Genomic DNA, 16,305 nt, shown 5'->3' with positions numbered 1-16,305 from the left:
CTACCTTTGGAACCCAGAGACGGCTCGAATGACCTGAAGGATTTTAGCTAACATCCTATAATCACCATCTTTTGTTCTGTAATTAAGGCCATTAGTGTTGCACCACAGGAGGTTGTGGTTTTCCATTGAGTTTAGCCATTTAGTTTCTAGTTAGCTCTATTCAGTTTGGACTAAATAGCCCCTGTCACATTTAACGACTTACCAGCAATCCCAAAAACGATGTGACCTGATAAGGATCGCTGGTAAGTCGCTGGGAGGTTGCTGGTGAGATGTCACAGTCAGATCTTACCAACGACGCAGTAACGACCTGTATAACGATCTCTGCGGGTGTTGGGACTGTGTTAGGAGGTCGTTGGTAGGCGTCAAACACAGCGGTGCGTCCTGCCCAGCAGGACATCACCTTTGAAGAAAATGGTCCCAACCATTCAGCATCGACTAGCGATCTCACAGCAGGGGCCTGATCGCTATTAGGTGTCTCACATAACTTGATCGCTGCTGCGTCACGAAAATGGTGACACAGCAACAATCTCGTTAGCGATCTCGTTCTGTGTGACGGGGCCTTTTGTGTCATTTGACCCTCTTTCAGGACTTCAGGGGGGAGTTCGAAATTTCTGGGACTTCTAGTGTTAAGACATCTATATTATTGTGTAATATTAGCTATTGTCATGACCCAGGGCAGCTGGGCACTGTCGACCAGTTTTAAATGAAAAGAAAAAGAAAAAGTCTGACTACGCCACTCGCGGTTTGTGGCCAGGGATGGTAGGGCCGCCGCTGCGGGTTCCCACTGGGGATGATGGATGGGGGCAGCGTGGATGATGGAGCCCTCCGCGAGCAGGGCTTTTCCCCAGGGGTAGGTGAAGGGTTAACGTGGAGGTGCGTGGCAATAAGTCAGTCCAGACAGGGAGTGCAGTTTGGTTGTTTTTACTTACTTGGTTCGCACCCTGGAGACGTGCTGGATCCCAGGTGTGCCCGTGTCCTTGATGGCTGTGCATGTCAACCTGGTGCCACTCTCCCACCTTTGCACTCTGGTGTATTTGTCAGTCCTCCCTGGCGTGGAGCACTTGGAGGTCCTTCTGGTGTCTGGGTCCTGCCGCAGGCAGCTTGGACTATTTAAGGGAATTTCTCCCGGTCCCCTCTTTGCTGTTGATGCCTCAGACATTAGTGGTTGCAGATGAGTCCTGGAAACCCAACCGCCTGGCAGAGTTAATAGATGGCTTGAAGTCCTGGTCTGTTCTAGGATCTGCACAGCGTGCGTGCAAAGTACTGGGAGCCGTGGATATCCACCCCACAGGATCCCTCTGTCCTTAGAGCTTGCTCTCTCACTCTCCAGCTACTTTCTCCTCTGAGTGACTGATCTTTCTACTCAAGTCTTTGTGGAGTCTTTGCTACTTTCCCTGTGTCTCAAGAGTCTGTTGTCTGTCTTGACACCTTTCCTTTTACTGCCGCTCACTTCACACTCCTCTCCTCAACTCCTTTCTCTCTCACTCCTACCAACTAACTAACTCCTTCTGCTGTCTACCCAGACTTCCCAGGTCACTCTCTCCTCCCCCAGGTCTGGTCCCTCCCTTCCCAGTTGGCTGTCTGTTAGCTCACAGTGCCCAGCCCTGTCACCTGGCTCTCAGGGGGGGTCTTCCACCCTGGTTGTGAGTGTAAATGTCCTGGTGTGCTAGTGTGTGTGTACTGACTGGCACAGTCATGTAGGACCCGAGCTGTTGCTTTGTTCTTACCTTATTTTTGTGACACCTGGTTACCGCAGGGGCATCACACTATCATCTTAACTTTGTTTCCGAGATGGGTAATCCAGAGGCTGATAAAACTGTTGATAGGTTGAAAATGATGTGGTATAGGGTAGACAGATCTCTTCTGCTAATAAAGAAGCTGAAAGGTAGACCAAGCTTTGGTCTTGAGGACAAGGTGTGGTTATCCACTAAAAATGCCAAATTAAAGATTACTTCTTATTAGCCATGTCCAAAATTTATTGTTTCACTTCAAATAACTGAGGTCAGCCTTCCACCTGAAACTTCCTGCTTCCTTCCGGATTCTCAATGTGTTTCACAAATCCCTACTTAAAGTATTCTGCTTGGCTGTTCACTCTGATAGAAATCCTACTTCTTTTTTGGTCAATGGCAGTTTGGAGTGTGAAGTATAACAGTTTCTAGATTTCCAGTAGTGAGAGGGTCTTTATGGTATAATTGGAAATGTTATGGACCACAGGATAGATCTTCGTGCTCAGCAGATATGTATATAACAACCTGATAAAGAAACATGATCCTAAGGATCTGGTAGCTCTTTAAAAGGGGTTACTGTTATAACCGTGTTTAAACCCTACTTCCGTAACCTCTGCCTCTACCGGTAAGTGGTACTGCACTTGCGCTGTTGACAGCATTGAAGGATGCAGGCATGGTCCTTTTTTACATTAGTCAGGATAGCCTTTTTAAGAGAGTGAAAGTTGTTCTATAAAAAATATAGGAGGTGTAACTCAATATTACAATTGATTATTAGAAAAGATAACTAACGTCTTACCCAAATTTGGCGAAGCACAGTGAGCTGCCTTCCAGCATATTTTCCTACCAGGGACAAAAAAAAATTGTAAAAAGTGGTATATTGCACAAAACACGCTACTTTTTCTGCCAACTCTTGAATTTATTTTCAAACAACGGGCAGAGCTTTGCAAAAGAGGTGTGATATATCACAGCACAAAAAACGGGGAATATTGGAGCTGATATCCACGCCAGTTCACAAATGGCAGATATTTCATTTTTTTTAGCACATAATAAGCCCAAAATTAATAATAAATTTGGCACACTTTACTCAAATGAAGAACAGGTTCAAGTCTAGCATATCAGCATACAAACCACCATTCTTGATACATTTCCCCCTTCGTATAGTCCTATTTTCACACAGCACAGGTCAGCAGATGGCGGAACTGCAGAAGTCCAAAAGCAAAATCATAAGAAAATGTCTACATTTATTTACAAGATAATTAATCTGTTTGTAAAATATTACGTATTACTGTTTGCCAGAAAATTAGCAAGCCTTATGACACAGCATATGGTTAATTTAATGGCTGTGTCCACCTTCACAAATATTTGTTTATTGTTTCGGTTTACTAAAATAAAGCAATTTTGCAGCAAGTCTTGATTTTTTTATTTTTTTCCTTTCTTAAGCTTCATGCACATGTATACATCTCCATGGTAAGAGGAAGAACATCAAACTACGTGTATTCGAATCTTACACTCCTGACTTTCTGTGTCTTAGGCCCCTTTCAGACGTCCATATTTAATCAGGTACAAGCCACACGCATGGGTATGGTCATACGTGTGTCACATCTGTGTTTGCATAAGTGTGACATCAGTGTGACACGTACCGGAGAAAACAAGGCTCTTTGAAATAAAAACATTTTCCATATTCCCCTGTATCCAGCGCTGTTTTCTTCGGCTCTGCTGTCTCCTGCTTCTGACCCCGGCTCATTATATTCATTGATTATTCACTGCACTGAGGAGCTGGAAGCTGGAGCATCGTGGGGACAGCATCGCGGGGACAGCATCGGGGACAGGTGAGTATCCAGCAAGCAGTGTGTGTGCAGTGATGTCCAGGAGGTCATTGGAGTTCCCAATAAACTCTGATGAAATCCTGATGACACCCCGGCAACACCCACGCTACAGTGGGTGTCACCACAGTGACTTCACGGGTTCATCAGAGTTCATTTGGAACTCTGATGACCTCCAGAACATCACTGCACACACACTGCTTTCTGAATATTCACATTTCACCGGCGATGCAGCGATGCTGTCCCCGGCATTGTCCCTGATGCTGTCCCAGCAATGCTCCAGGTTCCAGGTCTTCAGTGCAGTGAATAATTAATGAATATAATGAGCGGCGGTCAGAAGCAGGAGACAGTAGAGCGAAGAAAACAGCGCTGGATAAAGGTGAATATAGAAAATCTTTTTATTTCAAAGACACATGTTTTCTCCTGTACATGTCACACTAATGTCACACAGATCACATCAGTGTGCGATCCGGTGACACCCGTGCTGCCGGAGAAAAAATGGACATGTCTCCATGTGTGATTGCGGGGCCATGAGGGGGTTACACGGTCTGTGTGAATATACGGTTGTGTGAACAACACCATAGAATAACATGGGTACGTGTGGTATTAGTGTTAAAAACGGATGCCACACGTACTTGAAACACGGACATCTGAAAGGGGCGTTAGTTTTTGTAGATGGTGGAGAGTATGAGGGTAGGATCAGACCACACAGAGTTTATTGTCCGTTATCGTGGAGACATCATGGACTGTATAAGGATTCAAAATAAATCAATTTAATTTTTTTTTATAGAAATAATGAACTTGGCATCCTTGATACCAATGGTGTTGGCTATAAACCACATCATCATGGGCGCCACAGACTACAAAAATACAGGGTTAACATTTTTCATTTTGCATTAATTGTAGAATAGAAACTCGCCACTGGTATGACTGATAGACCTCAATGATTACGCTAAAGGGGGTCGGTCCAACGTCCATTGTGTGAATAGAATAATATTCCGTATGTGTTACCACAGCTCTACTCACTTCTTTGAATCTATGGGAACTGTAAAGCACAAAGAACATTTCCAATAAAAGTAGCCATACTTACCAATACCAGGTCACAGTACCAACGCAATAGAAGACGCAACAGACGCCAATGAAAAAAAGGGAAACGGACTTCACATGTCTGATTAACACTCCCACAGACAGTAGATGGAGCTCTCCATTCACACAGGGAATTCCCAAGATTGTTGTTTATTCCTTACTTTAGCCTTGCTTTAGCAGGACCCCTTCAAGTCTGCATTATAATTGATGTAACAAAAGTGGAAGATTATTGAGAGTGTATGATAATATGTGGAGGACTATTGGGAGTGTATTATAATATATGGAGGACTATGAGATGCATTATATGATATGAAGGATTATGGGGATGCATTATAATACAGTATATGGATAACTATGGGAGTGCATTATGATATATGAATAACTATGGGGGTGTATTATAATGTATGAAGGACTAAGGGGTGCATTATAATATATGGAGGACTCTGAGCTGCATTATAATATTGGATATTATATCAGGATGTCGGAGGATGAGAAAGCTGGGTGCTGAGGTAAAGAGGAAAGTGTCAGCATAACGATCCTGTACCCTGTGGGGGGCGGACACAGGGGGTGGGAGTCCAGGTCCGAATTTTGCGCCAGGGCCGATATAACTCTAGTTACACCACTCATAGTAGGAGATGATGAGAGCATGCATATTTTAGATGTTAGTGTTGATATAGATAGATTCAGGTTTGAGAATGGACGAATTCTGGAAACATTTTTTGAGTTGGAGTTGGCAGGAGGTGGTGATTTGTGAGAATTAGGCTATGTGCGCACGTTGTGTTTTTTCCCACGTTAACGCTGCGTTTTGAACTGCAGCGTTTCAGTGCCAAATTGCATGCGTTCTGCTTCCCCAGCAAAGTCTATGAGAAGTCCGAAAATTCAATGCACACGCTGCGTTTTTAAACACAGCGTTTTGGATGCCAAAAATCGCTACGGAAAAAAAAGCAGCATGTTACTTCTTTTGTGCATTGTAGCCGCATTCTCCACCCATTGTAATCAATAATTTGGGTCAAAACGCAACCAAAATGCACTTGGACTGCATTTTTGCTGCATTCCGCATGCTTTTTTTGACAAACAAAACGCAGGTCTTTCAGTCTCTCTCTGTCGATATCGGTCAATCTCTCTCTGTCTATCGATGTCGGTGAATCCCTGTCTGTCGGTCGGTCTCTTTCTCTGTCAGTTGGTCGCTCTGTCTCTCTCTCTCTGTCTGTCGGTTGGTCTCTCCCCCTCTCTCATACTCACCTATCACGGGCGAGGCGCTGCACGGCTGTCACAAAGCTCCGGTGGCTTTTCCTCTTTTGAAAATGCCGGTCGCTCATTATTCCATCTCGTATTCCCTGCTTTCCCCGCTCATCGGCGCCTATGATTGGTTGCAGTCAGACACGCCCCCACGCTGAGTGACAGCTGTCTCTCTTCAGCCAATCACAGCCGCCGGTGAGCAGGCCTATATCGTGCAGTAAAATAAATTAAATAATTTAAAAAAACAACGTGCGGTCCCCCCCAATTTTGATACCAGCGAAGATAAAGCCACACGGCTGAAGGCTGGTATTCTCAGGATGGGGAGCTCCACGTTATGGGGAGCCCCCCAGCCTAACAATATCAGCCAGCAGCCACCTGGGATTGCCACATCCATTAGATGTGACAGTCCCAGGACTCTACCCGACTCATCTCGAATTGCCCTGGTGCGGTGGCAAACGGGGTAATAAGGAGTTAATGGCAGCAGCCCATAGCTGCCACTAAGTCCTAGGTTAATCATCGCAGGCGTCTCCCCGAGATACCTTCCATGATTAACTTGTAAGTTAAAGAAAATAAACACATGCACCTGAAAAAAATCCTTTATTTGGAATAAAAGACAAAAAAACCCACCCTCTTTCACCACTTTATTAACCCCCAAATACCCATCCAAGTACGGCATAATCCACACGATGTCCCACGATGCTCTCAGCTCTGCTACATGAAGCTGACAGGAGTGGTCACAGACCAGACCACTCTCTGTCAGCTCCATGCAGCAACTGAAGTGAGCCGCACAATCAGCGATGACATCACTCAGGTTACCCGAGGCCACCGCTGGATCCTCAACTGTGACAGCAAGTCACCCGAGTGACTGAAGTGAGCTGCGTGATCAGCGATGACGTCACAGGTGAGCTGCGGTCTCGGGGGGAGGACTCCAGCTGGCTGCAGGTAACCTGAGTGACAGAAATGCTGATCGCGCTGCTCACTTTAGTCACTCAGGGGATTAGCGGTGACCGGCGAATCCTTGACGGGTGACCGCTAATCAGGACGCGACACACAGACAGAGCCGCAGTATGACAATGAAGTCTGGTGAAGTTCATCCGAGTTCATTCTCATCGCGTGACTCTGTCTGCTGTCAGCAGGCATGTAGCAGAGCTCAATTGCCGTGGGACCATACTGCAAAAAATGCATTCATGGATGCATTTTTTTTTTGACAAACGCAGTGTTTACAGTTTTAGAGGGTGCATTATTTTCCGCACTGCACAGAACGCAACGTGCGCACATACCCTTATGGTTATTTATGGAATTTTAAAGCTGACCAATGATAAGCCACTTTTGAGAACCATGATACATATTCATATTATTGTATGTTTTATTCATACTGTATGGGATCTTTGTAATGCACAAACATTATATAAAATTATCAGTATTTGATATTCTATAATTCAATCTGCCATATAGCCTTAAAAGCTGGGAGAACAATGCGATTTTATTTATTTTTTATTTATTTTTTTTATGTGATTTTCCCTATTAACTGGTGCTTTTGTACTTGCACTATGTATTACCTCATACATGGATGCATAGTATGCCTCATACATTATTGCTGAAATAAGCCTGCTCATGAAAACGTTTTACTGATATTATAGATTGATTGAGGTTTATTGTATAATCCATATATAGTGAACTTGCAAAAAAAAAGCTTCATATCTCTCAGATATCTGAATTCTTCAGGTACAGAAAATACTGTTTGCTCTAGATATTGTAATTGGATGAGTAAATAATAATATTTCTACAAGTAATTGATTTCTTTGGTCAATTGTCATCAATACAATTGCATTTTATGAAAGCCTCCTTTGATCAGATGACCTTCAATTGAACCACCACTTGGACATTTGCTTTCTTTGACTGAACAATGCAGAATTATCTTGTAACTGAAGACGAAAGTAACTTTTAAGTGTTTTTCAAGGTTATAGAGCTGTGAACAGATATATTCAGTATTTACTGTAAATTCCTTACATATTCAAATGACAAAATTATCACTGCCAAAAGAAACCATTAGGGGAGGCACATTTATGTGGCAAAAATAGCATAATTTATGTTTGTGAATAATCCTCCCTTTATAGCTCTCATTGGAAAGGCATTGGAATTCCATCGTGCCTGCAGCATTGTCTCCACCGCACATGATCCCGCAATAGAAAGATGTCTCATTGATGATAGATACCGTAGATACCTACACTGTGGAATTTAGTCAGGGACCCATGCTAATGTGCCTTAAGACCAGTTGTGGTCGGTAGAGAGTGAGGAGTGAAACTGTTGGTGTCTGGGTCGGAGCCCAGGCACTTCCAGCAAGGTAGGCAGACGGTGGTGGCCGTCTGCAGGAGTTGGTGATGGTCAGCGGAACCGTAGGACCGGGGTCGGGTGGTGGCCCGCCGGTACCGAACCGGGGAGCCGATTGGAGCCAAGCACCAGGCACGGTAATCAGACCCCGACTAGGCTTGAAGCCGACCTTTAGTCAAATTTACTGATTGCGGTCTGGACCTCAGGGGTTCATTCCCACCCAAGTCCCGATTGACGTCAACAGCCCAACCGTTCCGGATAAGCGCCACCGCCAAGGGCCAGAGATCCATAGGGCCAGCGTCTGCGGGCAAATGGGCTCCTCCAGCATGTATACACCGGGGAGCGGACTACCGGTGCCCAGGCATTGGAGTCAAGATACAGAACACAGGTGCAGGGAAAACAACAACCACCATCAACCCATCCAGGGAGAACACTGCAGCCGGCTGCGGGCCCCACCCATCCAGCCGTTTGGTTTACAAGAGACTCTGTCCATCTGTGTCTGAGTGAGTACACCTGTGCCATCTGGCACTGCGCTGCACCGTAACATTGCACCCTGCAAACCCATCCTACGGAACCCTCCCTCCTACCGGGCCCCGGCACCAACAGCCCCTACCCACGGAGGGGTCAACACCTAGCTGCTCCCCACCATCGCTCCCGGGAACCCCACCACCAGCAACGGTGGTGCCCACCATCACCACAACCCGTGGGTGGCGTCACGAACTCTATATATCCCAAAAATCCAATTCCCCCCCTTTTCACTCGTGGGCGAGGAGCGCTGCTCGAGCCCCGGGTCCGGCCCACTCGAGCCACCGAGGGGAAGGCACCGGATCCGAGCGCGATCTCCCCGAGCAACCCCCGCGACGGAGAAACTGGCCCCCGCCCCCGACAACTTGGCGTCATGAACAGGATAGAACCAGTCTACTTACCGGTAGAAGTGTGCCTTGTGATCTCCATCAGTGGCGTCCCGCTGAAAAATCTGAAGATCCGCCATTTTGGGCACGAAGATTTCCCGCTCGAGTCATCTTCCCGAGCAGTGAAGGCGCGAAAAGTGAAGCCCTGCCCCCAAAAAGGTGAAGTGCTGTAGAAAGACCAAGGAGGGTGGGTGAAGATTTGGCCCCATGTGATCCTGGGGATAGGAAGCAGGGATTCCAGGACTCCACCTGTCTTGTTCCTGGAACCCGTGCATGCAACATGTCTTCCCCGTCCGGAAGGCCCGAATTCCCGGAGCCCGCGCCTGGAACATCGGCGTGGGTGGAAGCCCGGACGACCCTCATGTGCTGCTGGCTGCAGATCCAGGTGAGGTACCTAATGGAGCAATGGACGGCCGAGATGGGGGAGATCGCCGTGGCCGAGCGGGCACGCGAGATGGGGATGGTTTTGGAGGGGAGGGCGAGCGACCCACGCCCCTGTGTCCTTGAGGGACCGGCCGCTGCAGCTGAGGGACCCGGTCTGCCCCCGATTCTCTTGTCACCCCCTCCGCTCCCCGTGTCGGCCCCGACTACTCCCCCGCTTGGTCCGCTGCCCCCAACACCGGCGGCGGAGTCCGCCTCAGATGCCCTGAAGGACCCGCCTGTGGAAGCAGCCCGCGGGCGACCGTATGCACGGCCTGCTCCCGTCCCGCTTCCGTGGAAGGAGAGTTCCCGGAAGAAGCTCGCTCCCGAGGAGGCCCCACTGCTCCTGGAAGCGACCACGCCCGAAGAAGTCCAGGCCCCGGCAGTCCGCCCGGCCAAGACGGAGGTGCCCGGTACCCAGAGACTCTCCGGCGGACAAAGCTGGCCGCTACCCAAACCCAGGCCTCGACTGAGGCGGCGCAGGGTTGTTGCTGCAGGGCAGCATCTCAGGCCATGACACAGCGGGGTTCCCAAAAGAAGGCGCCGATCGTGATTGGCACGGGGGAACTCCAGCTGAGCCCAACCCGCACGCCCGAGGGGCAGGTAGATGTCCCTTATTGGGAGCGGCAGCGGAGCCAGCTGGGTCGAGAAATCGAGGCCCTGGAAAAAGGAGGGCCAAGGTCCTGGCCCACACGATTAAGGAGAAAGACAATCTGAGGTGTGCCACCTTTCTTGTGCGAGGCCCGAGGTACGAGGGCCAGGTCCGGCGCTTTGACCCCAACAAGGGGTGGGGATTCCTGTATTAGCCCAGCTTGTAGAAGGAAGTATTTGTGGCTCGTCGGAACGTATACCCCCACCTACCTTTGGGCCACCTGGACTGTGACCTGATCCCCGGTGAGTTGGTCACCTACACCCATCACTGTGGCGAGAGGGGCTGGTTTGCCCTGAATGTACAGAGAAGGGCATGGCAGGTAGGCCCGCAGCGCTCCCGGACCCCTCCCCCACCGTACAGCCCAGATGTGGAGCTGGAGGAGGAATACAAAGAGGGTGATCTGAAATAAGGCAGTGGATCCACGTTGCTAAAGTACTGTCCCCGTTGGGACCTACAGTTGTATATGGAAGCTAAAGGCTGTTGAAGCGCCCATCCCCGTTGGGACTAATGTTGTCCCTGTTGTCCCCACTCCCAAAGAACAAGACCGAGAACTTGCAGGCCACCCAAAAACTATTGGGTTTGTAAATATTCTGCCACAATTGCCCTTCCCGCCACTGCCAGTCTCCGAAGAGGCTGGTTGGAGGAAGGACCCACAGCAGAGCAGGCTGGGGTCCGGTCACCACCAGAACAGGTGACCATCCTCCGGGTCAGGGGTCCCCTTGGACGTGGGGCCCCTGAGTGACTACCGGGTGCGAAACACCGTACCCGTTCCCTCTTGGGTAGCCTGGGCCAGGTTCCTGTTTCCGGACTGGGGAAAAGAGGTGCTGCCCATTTCTTAGGGGCAGCATCAAGGTCTAGGTAGCTTGGGTGGGAAAACGGAAGGATATGGACCCGTTCCCTGTTATTAATAAAAATGTTTCTGTTTGTAACAGTTTAAGAATGTGCCTCCCGTAAGGGAAGAAACGAAAAAAAAAATGCTTAATGTTTTCATGTTTTGTTTCCCGTTGTCTTTATATCTTTACAGAAAAAAAATAAAACCGGTAGTGGACGGGCAGCCCGTGGGTGGTCTGCATTAAACCAAGGGGGAATGTGACGCCCTGGCCTAGCCAGGTAGTCACAGGCACAACATCATACACCCTCCCTTCCCTGGACAGGTCACACCAGTCACACATTAAATCCTTGTTGCCACCCTCCAGGGTTGATGTCCACACCAGGTGGGGTGGGGCCAGGTGGTTGACCCCACCCACCGAGGCGTTCACAGGCCTAGAGGCGGGAAAACACAGTGGGGAGTCCAGTTGTGGTCGGTAGAGAGTGAGGAGTGAAACTGTTGGTGTCTTGGTCGGAGCCCAGGCATTTCCAGCAAGGTAGGCAGACGGTGGTGGCCGTCTGCAGGAGTTGGTGACGGTCAGCGGAACCGTTCGACCAGCCGATTGAAGCCAAGCACCAGGCATGGTACTCAGACCCTGACTACGCTTGAAGCCGACCTTTAGTCAAATTTACTGATTGCGGTCTGGACCTCAGGGGTTCATTCCCACCCAAGTCTTGATTGACGGCAACAGCCCAACCATTCTGGATAAGCGCCACCACCAAGGGCCAGAGATCCATAGAGCCAACATCTGTGGGCAAACGGGCTCCTCCGACACGTATACGCCGGGGAGCGGACTACCGGTGCCCAGGCATTGGAGTCAAGATACAGAACACAGGTGCAGGGAAACGACAGCCACCATCAACCCATCCAGGGAGAACACTGCAGCCGGCTTCGGACCCCGTACATCCAGCCGTTTGGTTTACCAGAGACTCTGTCCATCTATGTCTGAGTGAGTATACCTGTGCCATCCGGCATCGTGCTGCGCTGCACCATAACGTTGCACCCTGCAAACCCATCCTACGGACAACACCTAGCTGCTCCCCCACCATCGCTCCCTCAAAGAGAGAGAGAGAGAGAGAGAATCGGATCCGGATCGTGCACCCCGAATCCCGGGTACTGGTCAGACTCGAATCGGGCTCTCAAACTGTGCGGATCCGGATTTTGCGGATCCGGGTCCGCTCAACACTACTTAGATGTATACCAAGTTTATACTACAAGGTAAAGGTGACTGTAGATATAATTCAGAGGGCATTGACCAATATATGGAAAAGGGGCCCAACTCTCACCAAGAACCAAATTTTCCGCTAGGCACAAAACAATTTTGCCTAAACCCACCCTACTCCTAAAAATTAGGGGTGAATTATTGCCCCTCAATGAATACACATGTTCATAAAATGGTAGCTAATGTGATTATTTCCATTCACTGTGAATGAGCAGCTCATTACATGAACAGTGTAGGCACGTTAAGCTGGTACTGCTACATGCCAAAGCTGTCATATTGGCACCTCCTGCATGGGGGCATGTCATTTCTGTCCATGCAGTTGGTGCTGTTTGAAGAACATTCAATCACACTACAAAGCCATTTGTGGTAAGACTGAGAAGCCATGGAAGGCTGGCCACATCTCTGTTACATTTACACTAATGGATAGTCGGAATCCATTTTGAACTTAAAAGCCCCAGTAATGGGGAATAGTAACACTGTGTATGAATCTCAATAAAAACATTAAAGGGAACCTGTCAGGTCCGTTATGCATTCTAACCTACAAGCAGGGTGATGTGTGGCCTAGTAACCCCTACCTACCCATCCATGTGTTGTAATATTATGTAATATAAATTTATAATTTTTTTTTTATAACTTACATGTTCCCTATGTAAATGATCAGAGGGTCTAGTCCCCTGGGCTTTGCTTTGCCCCATGGGCGTTTGCATGCTTTCCGTGGTATCACGCCCACGTCACCGTCAGCTTCTGCAGATCCCGTACGTGCGCACTTCTCATTCACATAGCCTTCTTATCTGGGTGTTTACTTGTCAGATTTAGATGCATTCTGTGCATGGTCTGAACCGCAGGAGTCTTCTGATCATGCGCAGTGGGATTGTGAAACCGACAAGCAAACACCTGGATAAAAAGGCTGCGCGAATGATAAGTGGGCACGCGCGGGATACCCACAGGGGCGTGATACCACGGAAAGCATGCAAACACCCACTGGACGATGCGATGTCCAGGGGACTAGACCCCCTGCTTATTTACATAGGGAACATGTAAGTAATAAAACTTTTTTTTTACATTCATATTACACACTATTACAACACAGGGATGGGTAGGAAGGGGTTTCTAGGTCACACACCACCCTGCTTCTAGGTTGGAACGCATAAGGGACCTAACAGATTCCCTTTAATAAAAAGATATTTATTTAAAATGGTGTACAACCCCATTTTAGAATTTACACGATAGCGTGTGATTTCTTTTTCTTTTCCTGTTCTATAGATGTCAACATTACTAGATTTGTCAATCTAGGGATAGTGACAGTGGTTTTATAAGCAATGGAAAGAATGGAGAAGGATAAATACAGCATTTTTCTCATCATGCACATTATATCCAGGATATTAAAAGCTCTGACTGAATGGGAGTAACGAAGGATGTAGACGTATGAAGGTTAAATATTTTGATACTCACTACCCAAATCTTTCATTTGCCAGTTCTGAGTATCTGCATAATAGCTTTCCATATCAAGAATTATTTTCCCGACAAATGAAAATGTTCTGTGTGTTTTTCCTCTTTTAATATGAATATATGTATGAATATTTCAGTGCACTATATTAAAATACTTTGCAAATATTTGTGGAGAAGAATCCTCTTGAAGAAAAGGATCCTTCAGTTCTGGGACTCAAAATAAAACCTTCAAGAAAGCAACACGGATAATACTTAGAAGAGTTTTAGAAAGGTTCACACATTTATTTTTCCTTTAAAGGGAACCTGTCACTAGATTTGGCGACTATAACCTGAGGCCACCACCACTGAGCTCTTATATACAGCATTCTAGAATACTGTAAATAAGAGCCCAGGTATGATGTGAAAAACACTTTTATAATACTCACCTAAGGGGCGGTCTAGTCCGATGGGTGTCACTGCTCTCTGGTCTGGAGCCTCCTCTCTGCTGCGATCTGCGTCCTCCTCCTATCCAGCCCAGGTCAATATTGCAGTCCTACGCAGGTGCACTTTGATCTGCTCTGCTGAGGGCAGATCAAAGCTGTAATATGCAGGAGCGATGAAAGGTTAAAGACTGCCAGTGCATGCGTACTACAATACTTAGATCTGCCCTGAGCAGGTCAGATCAAAGTGCGCCTGCGCAAGACCTCAATGCCGGCCTGTGTGGATGACGTAGGACAGGTTATGCACACGTGCCTCAGAAGAAGGACGATGGCAATCGCCGCAGAGAGGAGGTGCAGGACCGGAGAGCAGCAACACCAATCATACCGGACCGCCCCTTGATTGAGTATTCTAATAGTATTTTCCACATTCTACACAGCGGCCTGGGCTCTTATATACAGTATTCTAGAATGCTTTATATAAGGGGTGTCTGGTGATGGCTGCAGCTTCTAGGGGCCAAATCTGGTGACAAGTTCCCTTTAACAAACGAGTATAGATGCCCTCAGCCATGTGCAATCTGGCCACTAACCTTCAGGGGGTGCAACAATGAGTCAGGTGCAATTTTGTCTCTTTTTCTATAAACTGTCACTCCCGCTATCACCTCTAAGCCCCTAAAACTAACCTGCACTCCTTGTCCCCTCTCCTTACTGACACAACAGCCCCAGTCTGGCGTCTTTATGTCCTGGCAGAAAAGGTAGATGTCATCATGCCAGATAGGCGTCAAGAAGAGGCATGGGCACTGTGCAGATGCTCTTCTCTATTATTGTGCTCTCCAAATCCTCTGCTGCAGTTGAGCATGGACTCAGAGACTTCTGGCAGGCAGAAGAAAAATTAGCATTTTTTCTTGTAAAAAAGCCACATGTCATAAATTAAATGGGGCATCTGCGTCCTAACAGGAGTGATAATAAATTGCAGATAGAGACAGGGCCCATTTTTTTGCTGCCCTTCTGTATAGTATCCCATTTTACACAACATTAATGTATTCACCCTTTTTTAATGAATACTTCTGTTCAGGTCTCTTTTTGCCAAATTGCCATTTTTAGCCAGTGTGAAGCCCCACAAGTGCTGTGTCGGTGCATTACCTTCAGGGACTCCACTCGGCTGGATCTTGTCACTGGTAGGAAATCTTCTATTCTTGTCGTGACGCCACTCTCAGTATTGCGGCCAGTAGGGACCGCCACTGCAGGTTGAGGGTCGCCTGGGGCTGATGGTGTGTGCAGTTAGTTGGAACAGCCTCCTGAGAGTGAGGCAAGCCCCAGGGCCCGGTGTAGGTGCGTAGTACCACAAGGCGCAGAATGACTCAACACAGGCAGGATGTCTTTCAGGGTTTTTACTCACTTCAGGTGGCAGGGTGAGTAACCCGGGCGTAGCTGGGATGAACCAAGTGGGAACCAGGTGTCCTTCAGGCTGACTTGTGAGGGTGACTACTAACTCGCCTTCCTTAGCCCTTGGTGGTTTGGGGTAACCCCGACTTTGAGTCCCTATGGGGGTCACCCAGGGAAGATGCTGCAGCCTCTCTCCCCTTCGTTTGCCGTTTGCTTGTCGCCTGGACCAGATCACTCCAGCTTCTTGCCTCCTGTGACCTATGGGCCCTAACTGTGGCTACGTGGCTGCGGCTTTTAGGTGTTGTGGTGTGGGCTTTGAGGGCCCCACACCGGCAGGTTTAGCAAAAGAAAGCTGGATCTATCTCCGCTTCGGGATCTGCCGCCCGTTTGGGCCTGGTACTCTCTAGCAGTCTCCTTACTTCCCACTCCGTTGCTCTCTCTCTAGCTGAAGATGGATTTCGGGTAGCACTCCTAGTTGACCGTTCTCCCCCGTCGGTAGCCACTGCGCGGGCGCTGTCAGACTGCACAGCCCCAGGGATCTGCTCCTCACTCGAGCTCCCTGGACTCTGCACTCAACCGGCTCATATCTGGGACCTTCACTGCTGCTCCTGTCTGAGCTTCACTTTCCTGCTCCTCACTCCTCCACACTCTGCTGCAGACTCTAGACTGTTTACTCCTCCTTCTCTTTTCCCTTTTGTGCCTGCCTACGCCACCTAGCAACCAGACTCTCTTACCACACCCCTTGAGAGGAGATGGAGGCTTTTGGCCCCCTCCA

Source organism: Anomaloglossus baeobatrachus, chromosome 4 (assembly GCF_048569485.1).
Source record: "Anomaloglossus baeobatrachus isolate aAnoBae1 chromosome 4, aAnoBae1.hap1, whole genome shotgun sequence".
NCBI lineage: Eukaryota > Metazoa > Chordata > Amphibia > Anura > Aromobatidae > Anomaloglossus > Anomaloglossus baeobatrachus.
The sequence above is the reverse complement of the archived record's forward strand: the minus strand, read 5'-3'. Positions refer to the sequence as shown.